A 10,457-nucleotide genomic window follows, 5' to 3' on the forward strand; every position below is an offset into this window, starting at 1 on the left:
TGGTGTAGATCGGTGTAGGGCTGATGAAGTCTGTTTACACCTGCTCGTGGTCGGGCCCTGTATGGTGGGGGGCACAAGAGATGAGGGAGAGAAAAGCACAAGGAAACTTTCTCCCTTCCCTTGTGCACTAGAACCCAGCACAACCTGATTCTTGGACTCCCCACCTGCAAGGGTGGGAAGAGTCTCGCATGGACAGGATACACTCCAGAAGTGGGCAGGGAAGGGCACCTGGCCCTTTTCTCATTGCACTGACCAGCGGTGCTCGGCTGGTATGGGGGTGGGGGGCAGTGGTACAGTGCTATGGGAAAGGCGGGAGCAAGGCCTGCGCTGGCACCCACTCCCCCAACATTCCCTGGAGCATTGTGACTGGTTCGGACACAGCACCTCCTAGTGGACAAGCGAGATGGAGTTGTTACCCTACCCCCAGTCAGCTGGCAAGATAATGCCCCCTAGTGGAGAGCCGCTCCTTATTTGGTATGGGCCATGGAGTACAGACACTTCTTGACCTTAGTTTTGACTAACATTACCCTAGCTGTAAGTCAAGCATCAGTGATTCTAGTACACAGTATTGCCAGGGCCAACCAATCAAAAACCATCATCATCATTGTTATTATATCATTGCAATAATGCCTGGGAACCCCAGTCATGGACCATGACCCCATTGTGCTAGGTGCTGTACAAACACGGAACAAAGACAGTCTCTGTCCCAAAGAGTTAATAGTCTAATCTAGTCAGCCCCAAAATAGCTCGAGATTGGCTTAAAAATCACAAGTTTTTAAAAACAAATACATTTGGGATTCTTATCCTTTGCCTTCTGGTTCCTGACCCTTTAGGGGTCACATTTTCAAGCTCTTTTTTGCAACCAGGAGGGCTAGAAATGGACCTTTAAAAAAAGATTCTCATAATCCCATGCCTCCAGGAGCTGGGGATTTAAGAAATAAGAAAAAGGCTGAATATTGTGAAACTTGCACTGAGAAAGAGTCTAAGAGAAGCTAATAAATGCCACTTAAAAATTGCACTACCCCCTCCGCAAAGGGGTAGCACTGGGGTTTTCTTTCTAAATGAGTTAATTAGCATAAATGAGTTAAAGAAATGAATTCATTCTCTAAGTGGAGTTTATCCTTGCAGAATAATGGCATGCTAGGAAACCTATAAATCCATACATAGCTTAAATAATAATAAATATATGGATTGGTTAATCATTCCCCCTTTGTAACCTGCCCTGCCCAGAGATCATTGAGAGGCATTGGGGGTCTAGAGATTAGAGCAGGGAGGGAAATGTGACATTTAAAAAATTAAAATATTTCAGCTTTGATGGACCCCCCCCCAAATTTCAAAATAACCAAGAACTTTTCACCAAAATTTTCAGTTTTAAAAAAGACCCCCTTTTTTAAAAATTAAAATTAAATGTTTAGAACAAACTTCTACCAGCTCTACATAAGAGCTATGGCTGAGATTTTGGAATGTTACTTGTCCTCACCAGTAGACAACACAAAGAACGAGCCAGCTGAACTCTTTCTGCATGTGTTCAGAATGGGTGCCAGTTTTGGTTGGATGTATTCCTAGAGGTGTCATCACATGACCTAATCTTTAATTCCTGGAGACTTCAGGGCAATCCTAGACGGCTGGCCATTCATCATTATTGATCAAGACAGCTGTGCTCAACCAGCTCTCTCTTCTGTTGCTCACTGTGACTGGTTTGTTAAACAGGGAAGAGAGAATCATAGACAGGTCATCTAGTCCACTCCCCTGTATTGAGGCAGGACAAGTATTATCTAGACTATCCCTGTCAGGTGTTTGTCAAATCAGTTCTTAAAAACCTCCAGCTCCAGGCTCATCTGTTCTGGCCTTTTCACTTCACGAACCATTGGCTTCCAATGGACTGTCTCCCAAATGTTGAGCTGGTTTTTGATTATGAAGTCCATGTCTTCTGGATGTCTTAAAACCCACCAATAGTGGTTCTGATCCTTCTCCATCTTGATTTCTTAAAGCAAGTAGCATGGCTGTTTTGTAGGCATTATCTATACCTGACTTAGCAAGAGGATGTGGCCACTTCTCAGACACGTGGAAGTCTGCCCTTCCGTAAGCTATCTGTGGATGATGCAATGCTCACCATTTACTGCCCAGTCTCTCTCATACACAAACACATCTGCAGAAGGTGCTTGAGAAGATAATGTACTTGGACTCCAATTGCATCTACGTTTTAGTCAGGGTGTAGGTTTCCCTTGCGGATTATGATCATTGTTGTGTTGGTCATAGGGATCTCTTGCTGGTGTTAAATTGGGGTCAATGGGTTCATATGGCCAAGATTTTCAAAAGCACTTTGGCCCAGGTCCTCAAAGACATTTTGTTGCCTAACTCCCATGTATTTCAATGAGAGCTAAGTGTCTAAATATCTTTAAGGATCTAGACCCTTGTGATGTTGGGTATTCCATGTTTGGGTGTCCAACCTGAATCACTTTAAAGCAGTCTGAATCTCAGAGGTGGGTGCTCCCCATTTCCTGGAAATCAAGACCCTTGGGTGGGTTTCAAGTCAGACACCCAAAATGACCAGTCACTTCTGAAAATCATGGGTTCTTCAAGTGATGGTCCCTATGTGTATTCCACACGTGTGTACACATGAGCGTCAGAATGCAGAATGCCTTCAAAGCAGTGTCCATTGACTCGCACATGCTCAGTTGCTCTCCTCATTCTCCCAACTGAGAGGTCTCCAGTTTCTTCTTACCACATATGGTGTGAGTTGGCATTGTGTCCCACTTCGCTATTGCAGAACCCGTAAAAATGTAATTGTAGCGAGTTTATATCTTAGCACAGGAATTCTAGTTAGTGTATAGTTTAGAAGTAGATTAAAATACCACCCCCAGCAGGAGGGAAACCCTTCTGGTCCCAGGACTAGGCCTAGGGTACTGGGCTTCAAGAACTGAATCGCCTGCCTTGCTCCTTCTCCATCAGCGACAAGCATCACTGGTGCCTGTACTGTCTGGGTGAGGCACGTATCTTTGCTAAGTGCAGTATCTATAAATCGTTCTCACCCAGAACTAGAGAGGCCAATGAGCTCCGTCTGAAAAAGTTCCTGATGGAAGAGGCTTTCTTGGGTTTTGGTCATATGCTAGATTTCCCAGAATCCTCTAATACCAGCTCTTGAAAATACTGATCCCACTGAACATGGATTATTGCTTTGATGCCAAAGGGGCATTGCTAGTTTGCCTGGAACTGCCCCTAGGGTATTCTGCCCTATCTAAAAAACTAGAGTCAGCCAGTGGTAATGAACTACTAACTAGTTGCCATCACCTAGGATTTGGTGTGTGGCATCCCTCTGGGTTTGGCCCTAACTCTCATGTTCTTCACATGATTCTTAGTAAGGCCATTTCTAAACATTGAGTAGGGACACATCCCTTAGGGGAATTCCAAAAGACATGTCTCTTAGCCAAGACTGTGGCAGACTCATCAATCTGTAGCTACCCCTAGAGGGGGACAGAGTGCTATATCAAGCAGGTATGCGTTACACCACCACACCACTTGAGGCATCTGTGTGATGGGGATTCAACTTGAGGTACCTCTGAAAATTAGGTGTTAAGCGACTCAAGTAGGGGCCCCCCTTAACAGGAATGCTGTACATATCGCCACCTTGAAAATGTGGACCTCAAATTTCCTATATAGGTAACTCACTTCTCAGGAAGTTTGGTATCTTAATAATTTTGTCAATGCCCATATACTTATAGATTTGAAAGGCCAGAAGGAGCCATTATGACCCTAGTCTGACCTCCTGTGTAACACAAACTAGTGCATTTCACCCAGTGACTTCTGAAGAGAGACCAGCAACTTGTGCTTGAACTAGAGCATCTCTTTCTGAAAGGCGTCTAATCTTGATTTAAAGACTGCAAGTGAGGGGAAATCTACCACATCCCTTAGCAAGTTGTTCCAGTGGTTAACTACCTTGCCTGTTAAAACCCGTGTACTATTTGCATCTTCATTTAACAGGGTAAACTCATTTTCCTATGCTGACAGCTCCATCTCAACTGTTATTTTAATAATAAGTATGTCCTAAGCTGCTTCTCAGCAAAACACACCTGTAGAGTTGTAACTGTACCCTGTATTCATAGTGCATATTTGAGGTGATCTTGGCTATCTCTTTTAAGGTAGAAGTTGAGCTAAAGTATATTGTTCAGGTGATTTATCCTCAAACTGCAGCTCTAATTCAGTAAAGCACTTAAGAACGTCCTTAAATCCATCCCTATTCAGGAACGCATTTAAGCAGGTGCTGAAGTGCCCTTCTTGAATGAGGGTGCTCATGGCCAGTCTTATTAAAATTCAGGTGTGACTTTCTCTGACTATTCAATACACTTTCTTTAAAATATTACTAAATCATCAGTATGCTCCTATTTCTACTGGCCCGCTGTCTGTTAGCCATATGTATCTATCATGCTTCTTTGTGAATTCTTAACTTTGGGGCTCTTCGCTTGTTTCTTCCTCGTTGCAGTTAGAAGCCCCCTCTCCCACATAGCCTTGAAAGGGGCGGGGCTTCTAGCCACAACTTAAAAGGGGAGGGGTCAGCTCCTAGAAAGAAGTCAGCGGCCCCTCCTAAATCAGAGCTGTAGTTCTAAAATAGCAGTGAGGGAAGGCAGCTGTCTTTCCCCCCTCAGCAACCCAAGAGGCAGGGTTTGCTGTGCACCTGCTAGGAGAGAGGCCCAGGTGCATCCGTCTGAAACCCACAAGTCTTAGGGGAGCTACTAGAATCCAGGGGCATTGGTGCAGTCCCCGTGCTTCTACCCAGCTGCCAGCTGGCTTCTGGCTCCCACTTTGAGAAAATAGCTCTCACGGGGATCCATGCATCTAGGGCTTCTCTGAGCGCCAGCTGCCCCAGGGCCCTCACAGGGGGAGGGCACTGGAAAGGGGTGCTACACAAAGGGGAGAGAATCTGCTAGTGCTTGCGCTCCCTGCCCTGCTCTCTCCCAACCCAGAAATCTTGAACTCCATGTGGGGGCACCGTGTCATCCCCTTTATGCATCGTGGGCACAGGCTACCACCACGCGCAGGGACAAGAGGAGCACAAAGCTGGCTGTTTCTAACTGTCCTTACTTGGGCAGAGCTCTCATTGGCATCAGTGGGAATTTGGCTCGAAGTCTGGATCCAACATATAACAAGGAGAAAACTGCAGCGGGAGACAGCTGCATATGTACTATTAATTGGGTTACAGTGGCCCTGCAAGGCCCTGGGCTGTGATCAGATCCCCGCTGTGTTAGGTGCTGTACAAACACATAGTAAGAGGCAGTCTCTTCCCTGGGAGTTTACACTCTAAATAGGAAAGACAAAGAAAGGCTGGGGAGGGGAAACCAAGGCAGAGAGGAGAAGTGACTTGCCCTGGTCACACAGCTAAATGAGGTATGGGTGTATCTCCCTACACATAAATTACAGGGATCCATCCACTACACTTCTTCTCTCAGGGAAAAGTGTTCAACAGGGTGCTGCGTGCACAGCAAACTGCAGGATCTAGAAGCAATGGTCAGGTGCATGGCACTGATTCAGCAGAGCCCTTATGGGTGCCTTGTGCCCTTTCAGAACATCAAGGAAGCCAGGAAATGAAAAATTAAGGTGGCATTACCCCTGTATAGGGAGAAAATCGTATAACACCACAATACTGGAGAAACAGGACATTCTTAAAGACTGCATTGTAATGCATACCCCCATGTGTAATACCAAATCAATTGAACCTCTACCTTTCTTCACTGTTGTGGCCCTCACAGCAGACACGTAACATTACATTCGGCAGTTTTGCCTTATAAGTAGAGCACTGGCCAGGGGCAAGAGACCTGGGTGCTACTCTTGACTCTGCCATTGGCCTGATCGGGGACCTTGGGCAAGTCACATCATCACTCTGTGCCTCAGTTTCCCCATCTGTAAAGTGGGAGTGAGGATACCAACACCATTTGTAAAGTGCTTTGAGATCCATGGATGAAAAGTGCTGCATTAGACCTAGCTATTGTTACAATTAACATATCATTTTGCATGGACGTTCCCTGATTTTATTTTTTTTAAAGGAAAATAGTTATATTTATCTTTAAAAAGACATCTACAGCACCATCAAAATGTTGCAAAATAAAAAGACGATCATAAACACACCCTATTAAAAGTCATATACATCCAACCAATCCAGAGTTGGGGGTGGGTCCAAGGACAAATGGAAAGGGAAGGTAATAGATATGGCAACAATATGCTCTCCTTTGGCCAAAGAAAAGGAAAGGGGGCCAGAGTCTCAGCTGGCATAACTCAGCACCCCTCCATTGGTATGGTAATTTACAAGCTGCTGAGGAAACAGCCCACAGTGGGTTTTTTTTTTTAAGTGAGGAGGGTTGAACTAGATCGATTTTAGAGGGAAATAGCTTAATCTCTTGGGGACCAGCTACAAACTCAGCCAGTTGCTAAACTACTATGTGATCGTGAGATCAATAAACAAAGGCAATGCGCCCTGAGCTCAAAAACTTATGCACAGCACACTTATGCTGTGGTATCCCACCGTTGAGGAAAAAAACCCTGTCTCACTCGGAACAGACACACTTGGGAGCTATGCCAAGTTCTGCAGTCTGCCTCATGCACCCTCCCGGCAACTTCCCTCCACCGGGCCTGACGCGGCAAGCACCTCCCTCGACCAGGCCTCAGCATGTGTGACACGTTCACTGCGTGAGTTCTTCGGTTGACGTCCGTGCTTGATGTTAAGCCTGACTCGGGGCCTAAGTCTGAAGAGGAAGGGAGAAAGTGCAGTCCGGTAGAGAAAGGACAACAGGGCCTAGTAGACATGATTTATGAACTCCGCTGAGTTCTGACACTGCGGCTGGGTCACAAACTTTCTGCAACACATTCTCCCCATCTGCAAATGTGGAGGTGTTATTCCCTTCCTCAAAAGGAGCTGTGAGGCATAGTTCAGATATTTGGCAGCTGCTGAGAGACTCCAGAATGAAAGGGGATAGAAAGAGGCATAGTATTATGCAAACTTCAAGCAAACTGCAGAATGAAACTCAGCTGGCTTCGATTTCCCTGCCTAGGGATCACTTACATGGAGGAGAATGAGGGTCTGGGGAGGAGTCAGGGTTTGGTCTTACATCTAGAGTAGCTCTGAATTGCAGCCACCTCTGGGGCCCGGGGTGGTCTCTTACCAATGCATAGGCCAGGGGAGTGAAATATTGGCCCATTTCTCTTTCAACCTGCAAAGCACATGCAGTAAGTACCCTTTGTAAAGCACTTTGAGATCCATGGATGATCCAAGTGGCCCATTGCTATGACATGCCACCGATGCTGTACCCAACATCCTGATCCATCCCGTTGGGGTGCAATATCCAAGATCAATGGGATCACGAAAGCCCCAGCACGATTCATACATGCAAAGGAGCAGAGCACAGGGTGAGCTGTTAGCATCAATCCTTCATTTCCTCGCCTCTGAGGGCTTCTCTGCACAGCATCACGGAGGACCACTACAGTAGACTTAATCAGTGCCAGCCTAGCTGAGACGGGGTAAGCAAACACAGGTGTCTTGTCTAAACTAGGGCTCTCACCAGCGGCGTTACAATGGTGGGACTCCAGTGGAGGGAGAGTTCCTGGGAAATGCTAGCAGAGAGCAGGCTTTGGTTTTCTGACTTGGGAGTGTAACTAATAAAGTGGAAGAGGCTGTGACCAGGTCACTGATCTCTCTGGGGAAAGGTGGGAGGTAGGAGATGCAAGAGTGGGGAATCTTTAGAACATTTAAACTTTTTCCTTTCCAGGTGCCTTGAGCCAAGCCATGCCTGAGCCATTGCTGTTAGAGCTCCCCTCCTCACAGCCCCCTAGGAGGGGTACAAAGGAATGTGGGGGGAGCTGCATCTGTGCATCACTACTTGCCCCCCACACACATTTCTTCACCAGGAGGAAGCAGGGAGAAATCTGGGCACCCCTGATCCCCGGCAGCGCTCCCCTGCCAGCCGGGAGCAGTTTCTAACACTACACCTGCAGCGCACACCTCTGTACTGCCACACGGTGGCCCCTTGACCCTGGCATCCGTGGGCAGTCAGCCGCATGGCCCACCCCTAAAGCTGGCCCTGACTGGAAGACACATCCTAATGTCTAGTTCTTAAATATCCAATGGATCTTTTGGAGAACTTTCCATTTGAAATGTTGCGACTGAAAACAAATATTCAAGTCTACTTTTGGAGAAGACCTTGAACCGCCCCCACTTAATGAGATTTACAACAAAAAACTACAACTAACTTTCCTTGAAGCCGTGCATAGCCCCACACAGTTTTTGCACATTGCCAGTGACTGCAGCAGAAGCCGAAAGAAGTTCTAGCAAGCTGGCATTCATCAGAAACTGCAGACCATCTATTCTGTGCCAGTCACCATGCTGTCTTGTCTATTGAATGTGAACTTGCAAAAGAAATTCATTTAGTGAGGTCGTTTGTAATAGTGCAATGAAAAAGGGCAGAAAGGTAAAGTTGTAACGTTGTAAGTCCGATCTATGCCATTTCAGAACTGAGAATTTTCTTTCATTAATTAGTTTGTCTGTGTGGGACGTGCTGGGGGCCCAGATTATGAATTTTCTCTGGGCCCAGCAAAATGTTGTTTGGAGCTTGTATCCCGGCTGAGGTCAGAGAGAGATGCACTGTTGTCCAACCACCGGATGAGGCAGATGCGGTCCGTATAATTGGAGAACAGAGTTCCTTTGCAGGTGGCATGTGTCATAGTTTCTCTCCTTTCTGAGAATGAGAAGATGCTTTCAAATATGCCGGAAAGGACCGATTTTTTAGACAGCACCAGAAAGTGCCACATTTCTCAAGAACGATAGCCAGGTATTCAGATCCCAGAGCCACAGAACTGGCCAAAGAATCCACATCTTGCCAGGCAAATTCAGCTCCAGAATCCCAGCTTTTGGGGTGAGGGTTGGGAGTCTAGCCCTTTTGGTTGGGTTAAAATAACACACCCACTTTGTAACTAATGCAGTCCTGTCTGCCTGAGTCTGCAGTCAGCCGGAAAGGCCGGCTCTGAGAGGGGTGAACGACCCATTCATCTCAAAGGGGTTGAAGTTTGAAACTCAATGATGGCAGTTGCAGTGTCAACACTATTAACTATTTAACTGGTGGTTATTTTAGCAGGCTTATCTAACTAATGTGCTAACCCCAAGCTGCCTGCCACACTTCCCCATGTCAAATGCCAAAACCTCAACTTGCCCCTTAGCCAGCTGCCACTCCCTTCAGCTTCCCGCTGATAGCATCTACACTTATGTATTTTCAACACAATACTCGGCAGCACACTAAAAATTACACATTTGGGGGCAGTATCAAATTAATTACATTTAATATCAAACTAAATATCCCAAGGAGTATTGCACTGTGTATTATTTATTTTCATATTTCAATCAACATCAACCTCTATTTCTTACTTTATCTGAACCTGCCACCAAATTGCCAGTCTGCTGAACAAGAGCACTGCAGAATCCAGGGATTTTGCCACTGAGTTTAGCTCTGACTTGCCACAGGGTATCTAGGGCCTTGGCTATAACTTTGTGTCCAAGAAAGACCCAGCATTAATGCAACGTTAAGGAAAATGGAGAAACCCGCTATTCAAAAGTCTAAAAATACAATGTTGAGGTTGCAAGTTTAAAATGAATCCTGCTTCTTCATTTCATAGTTTTTTAAGGGCAGATGGGATCATTAGCTTATCTAGTCTGATCTTCTGCACAACACAGGCCATTAAACTGCACGCCTAGAATATCAGGGTTGGAAGGGACCTCAGGAGGTCATCTAGTCCAACCCCCTGCTCAGAGCAGGACCAATCCCCCAGTTTTTTGTCCCAGATCCCTAAATGGCCCCCTCAAGGATTGAGCTCATAACCCTGGGTTGAGTTGGCCAATGCTCAAACCACTGAACTATCACTCCTCCTATATTAAGCTGAGCAATTTTAGTTAGACCAAAGCATTTCAGTCCTTAGGAAACTAAACCATATGCCATAGGCAGAGAATGGGAGAGACCCAGGTGCCACTTGCAATGGCCAGTAATTAGTTAGGTGAGAGATGCCCAGATGATGCAAATTGGTGAACCATACCCCATTCTGCAGAGGAAGGTGAAACCCCTCCCCCCCCAAGATCTCTGTCTATCTGACCTGGTGGAAAAATTCCTTCCTGGCCAGTAACATTGGAACAATTTGCGTAGTGGGGGTGCTGAAAGCCATTGAAGCAAACTGTAAACCCTGTATGTGATGGAAACCACTTCAAGCCAGGGGTGCGGCAGCATCCCTAGTTCCAATCCCCTGTTCCTCACCCCGAATCTGGAGACCCTGGACATGTGAACAAGGCACACCAGCCAGGCAAACAAAAAGATTTTTTTGTACCACCTCTTGTTCTTATGTGTTAAATTATTGTGAGAGGTAGCAGGGCTGGGGGAATAACCTGGGGCTCTGGACACCTAGGTTCTCATCTCAGCTCTGCCACTGGACAG

Source organism: Chelonia mydas, chromosome 8 (assembly GCF_015237465.2).
Source record: "Chelonia mydas isolate rCheMyd1 chromosome 8, rCheMyd1.pri.v2, whole genome shotgun sequence".
Lineage (NCBI taxonomy): Eukaryota > Metazoa > Chordata > Testudines > Cheloniidae > Chelonia > Chelonia mydas.